The sequence below is a fragment of the Gadus macrocephalus genome, chromosome 6, assembly GCF_031168955.1.
Source record: "Gadus macrocephalus chromosome 6, ASM3116895v1".
In the NCBI taxonomy this organism is placed as follows: Eukaryota; Metazoa; Chordata; class Actinopteri; order Gadiformes; family Gadidae; genus Gadus; species Gadus macrocephalus.
In genome coordinates this window covers 2,850,921-2,856,033 of record NC_082387.1, presented here as the reverse complement: position 1 = coordinate 2,856,033, position 5,113 = coordinate 2,850,921, and the positions used below count along the sequence as shown (strand labels likewise).

Here is a 5,113-nt window from a genome sequence, read left to right as displayed (position 1 = left end):
AGTAATTAGCTGTCGAAATTGGAGGCCTTAATCAATAATGAGCAGCTATTGATTTGCTTCCCGATTGTGACAAATGACATGTTATTTAGCATCTACACGTTGAGCTGAGTCCAATGACACCCAGCATGACACTCTAGCAAATGGTAACATGTATTTTACATGGTACACCTAGGTCTAGGACATGATCTCGGTGTAGCAAGAGGGCGAGCTTGATCTCATTGGACTCAGCTTAACGTGTAGATGCTAAATAACATGTAATTTGTCAAAAATCTCCATCGGGAAGCAAATCTATAGCTGGTCATTATTGATAAAGGCCTCCAAAATCGACAGCTAATTACTACCCCGAAACATATTCAAATATGATCATGTGTGGCACTGTTGCAATCGCCTCGAAACGTAGATGTCAAAGGACACCTTGTTTGTCCCGTTACGCCACCGGGAAGATATTTTCATACTTCTAATGGATTGATTCATATTTTAAGGTTCTCGGAGTGAGACTTTAAGCGGCTGCAGCAGAAGTGTTGAAACGAAAGATGATATCAAGACATTTATAGAATATTCCCATTCACATTATGATTCTTCGTCATAACATCCGACCAAACATCCTTTACAGTCACAGAGCGAGGATTATGAAAGTCCAGGCCCCCCCTTCCTGCACTCGGGGTCCGACTGGGCCAAGTTTCGGGCAGGAAGGGCAACCCCTTCCTGCCCTCGGGGTCCGACCGGGCCAAGTTTCGGTGCGGGGGTCCCAGTTAGGCCTTAGAATAAGGTATTCAAATTTCAGGGCGGTAGGACGTTCCTATCTCAAAAACTGTTTTTCCACCACATTCTGAACCATTAGGTCTTGCAGGTAACACTTCTGAGGGGCTTTGTCCAAATGACAGTCCATTTGGGAAAACTTTTTTTCTCTAAGGGCTAGAACTCCAAATCTCGGATATGTCGTTCTCGGGGCCCCGGGAAATGTGTGTAAACATTTTAGCCTCCCTAGCTATCTCGAAAAGGCCGGAAAAGGGGCGTGACCTCCAACAGTACAGTAAATGTACACTCTAAAAAGTTTATTTTTGAAAAGTTGAAGTAAAGCACTGTTTTGAATAAGTCTGATTCAGATTTCTGCTTTAGCGACGGCACTGTACTTTTGTGTATTACATCAAATTGAAATTGTACTTTATTACATTGACCTGCTTTTCTTATGCAAATGAAAGCGCTTAAATTAGGTTTCCCTGTCTAACGTCATGACGTAGACGTTTATTTGTTGAACGTCAACGTCTTTTCCAGCCAGATTTCTGTAGCTGAAGCTGACATTTTTTCTCCTCGTCAATCTCATCATCCACGCGGTCAAGGTCACTCTGAAAAACGGTACGTTTAATGGAGACAAAGTCATGTTTTACCAATTTTATTTGTCAGATAACAAATGTTCTGCCTGTATGGGTCAAAAAATGTACGTCTTAAGGGTTAACTTCAGTTAACGAACTGGACCGGACCAGCTTGTTCCGACGTCTCAATGGTCCGAAATATTTCCCATTAGATCGACATGCCACTAATGCCGACGGTTCAATTTTACGAAAACGGAACCCATTGTTCCGAAGGGCCGTTTGTCCGATAAGTCAAACAAGAGGCACATTATATGCGCCTCTTATCAATATGCCGAATAGGCCTACATAACCGTCGGCCTAATGCGCCTTTCCAATGGGAAATATTTCGGACCATTGAGACGTCGGAGCAATGAGGTGTCGGAATTACGGGCAGGCCCCCTAGTTAAGTCATGCTAACTTTAGGTTAGCTTAACATGTTCGATGCATTTAACGGATTTTGTGAAATGTGTTGACCATATGTTCAAACCACTGGTGTGCTAAAGGTAATGTGGCATTAAAAATTATAGTGATCGTTTTGCTATTAACTGATCAGTAGCAGCAGCGCTCTGCTGCTATTTCATTTAGCATTTTTCTAAATTAATGACATGTGCAAGTAACTTCCACGCGGGGCTCTCCTGGTGTAATATTGTTACTGAAAGTAGTCTTAAGTTTACGTATGTCATACTGTGTACTGGTTAAGCTGCATATTTGCACATTAACACGGATACATTTAGGCTTACATGTGTTTGCAACTGTGCTGCGCAATTCTGTTAAGATGTGTGTGGGGGTGGGTGTTTTATTGCCGCCATCGTCTCCGTTAACGTATTTAGTGAGACACAGGCGACGAGAGAGGGTGCATTTCGTTCTCATGAAGCACAGTGGTGAATCCGGCCGCTAATTAAACAACACCACTGCTCTGCTGCTATTCCTTTTAGCATTTTTGTCAGTTTGCTAGCGGAGAGTTGGAGTAAACCTTTGGTTAGTAACCTTGTGCGAGGTATTCTTGTGGTGTAATACCGTTACTGAAAGTAAACGCAAGTCATGTAGTTTACTGGTTATGCTGCTTATTTGCACATCAGCGTGGATACTTAAAGGCATTTATTTTACGGTCAATGTGGTTACCCCCTATAAGGGACGTCGGACTTGTGGGCTAGCATCGGAGAAATGACATGAATCGAATTTCTCACTCGGACAATTGCAGTTGTCCAATTGAGGAGCAGAGTCGAACTATGGCTGTAATCTGATTAAAATGTGCATGTTAACGTACTGAATGACGAAGCCCTGAAGCAGAGCTTCGGGCCAACTACATTGGATGGCTGCTCATGTTGCATTGTTTTCTCCCTCTTTCCCACATTTGCGGAAATTAACCTGATTGTCAAGCTCAACACTGAATTGAAACATCACCACTCCCTTAATATTAATTCATTTTCTATTTGCTCTTCATGATTCTTTCCCTGATTGGTGGTGGTTACATCAGCCCTGGACACAACTCATCAAACTACCCAAAGGTAAGTTAAACTGCAGAATTAGAGTGCTAAAGACAGTGATTTTTTTATGGCTTTAATGTCATGAAATGTTTGGTCATACCATCTGAACCGAAATCAATTTCAACAGTTAAGGTGGAGTGCAAATTACTTCCAATGGGCATGTGTGTATTTCCCTTAAGCCAGACTTGATAACTGTATCCCTTAAGGCACAGTTTCTCAATCCTCTTAAAAAAACAATTCAGCATCATGAATACAGAGATATGTTATTGCCAAATAACTATTGAAATATGTTCTGTAATATTTGAACAATACCTGCATGTTGTGGAATTTATTGTCATTTATATTAAGGTGAATGGTAGGCTATTACAAACTACATTTACACTGTTGCTGTCTTTGATGCCTCAGTCAGATAGGAAGGCAGTTTCATATTTAATCATACCATTTACAACGATCACCTTTTACGCAGTCCGTGTGAATAGATATTAATTTGCATGAAGGACATTGTTGATCTGGTCGTCAGTCCCATTCAAACCCAGGACTCCATTGCATATCTTGATTTTAAGATCTCTGAGCACAGAATTAGATTCCAAGAGGTTTTCCCAGACTGTCACCTTAAACCAAAACACCATTTCTTAGAGCATTACCCATATTTGATCCAACAGTTTGGTCCACTAGTTTCCCTATGGACGATGCGTTTTGAAGCAAAGCATAGCTTTTTTAAAAGAGTTGCCAGGAATATCAGGTGCTTCAAAAATGTGCTACTTTCCCTTTCAGAGAGACATCAGTATCAGATTGCCCATCATTTGCATGCATGTAGCTTTACCAGACCTCTATTGGAAGTGACAAATGTTTCCACTGTACACATCGATGTTCTTAACAAGGACATTTCAAATGCTCTGAGACGGATGTCTTCAGATATGGACACAGTGGGCTTGGCCAAAAGCGTGACATATGATGGACTAAACTACAAGTGTGGAATGATCTTGATCCAAGGCTCACTGGGAGGACTGCCAGAGTTTGGTGAAATCATCCAAATGGTGATACTGCAGGACAAGTTGATCTTCATTGTGAAGATGCTCATTGGATGGTATATTGAACACCATAGAGCTATTGATCTCAAACCATCCCCAGTCGAGAAAGTGGATCTTATTGAGCCACAAGAACTACATGATACATACCCACTGGCAGACTACAAAATTGGAGGGATGCGTCTTGTCACATTGAAAAGATATATCCATGTTTAAAGGATGAGCCCTCTCCATGTAATGTTGTTTTATTTTGTTCTCAATACATTTAATTTTTCATACCGAAAGCCAAATGTGGTCCACTTACAGAAGGTAAATTACAGGACATCAATTATAAAAAAATGTATTGATTAAAAAGGGATAGTTCAGTATTTTTTTATTTGCCTCACACCTTATTGTGCTTTTGCTCTCTTTTCAGACTGCCATGGCTCATTCCACAACTGCCAGACTTAAAGTGATTTTGGGGGACAACAACATTGAAAAACTGACACTTCCCAATGGAATACCAGAGTCACTAGATGACCTCATCGGCACGATAAGGAGTACGTTCGGATTAAAGTGCAGCTTGAAACTGCAGTACATGGACCAAGATTTTGGCAATGACTTTTTCAATCTGAACTCTAATGCTGAACTCCAGGATTTGGGGACAATCAAGGTCATCCAGCAAACAACGTTGATCAGTGCCACTGCAGCCTCTGCTTCTGTTTCTTCCGAGTCGGATGACTGTGTTTCACTGGCATCAAACGACACTATACTGCTTTCATCCCCTTAGTCTCTGTCATCTCGAACCAAGCAGTGGCCAGAGGAATTTCCAATTCCTCAATTTTCCTACGACACAGAGTTGCAGTTAGTGAAAGGTAATTCTGAGTGCCAGGTTGGAAACAAGTTTTTGACCTTGAGCTCCCGAATAAAATCTGATATCTTGAATAGAGTAGTTGAAGAAATTTACCGATATAAGGCCTACCCGGAGGAAGGCCTACCCTACCCAGTTGCAGAGGCCTTAATCAAAAAGCACCCTTGTTTAAAAGAGCCTGGCTCATTCAATGGCTGCTACGGCTGGAAACAGCGACTGAAGTACAAAATGGGAAACTACCGCACTCAACTCAAAGTGCTGGGGTGTCCAGAGCTGTCAGTAAATTCCCTGAGATCGAAATCAACGATGGATGCTTTCCCTGCTAAAAAGGTGAAGAGGCCAAAACGAGCCGAAGCCAACTTCTATCCATCCTTCCCTACTGGAGAAACTCAGGAC

At 41.7% G+C, this 5,113-nt stretch overlaps 1 long non-coding RNA gene across 1 annotated transcript; it reads left to right on the top strand.

Moving 5' to 3' along the window:
• The first annotated feature begins 1,205 nt into the window (after positions 1-1,205).
• LOC132459022 (uncharacterized) lies at positions 1,206-4,520 on the top strand. Its single transcript, XR_009526078.1, has 3 exons — positions 1,206-1,356; positions 2,830-2,860; positions 4,283-4,520. It is a non-coding gene; the product is annotated as an uncharacterized LOC132459022 (long non-coding RNA).
• Positions 4,521-5,113: the final 593 nt, after the last annotated feature.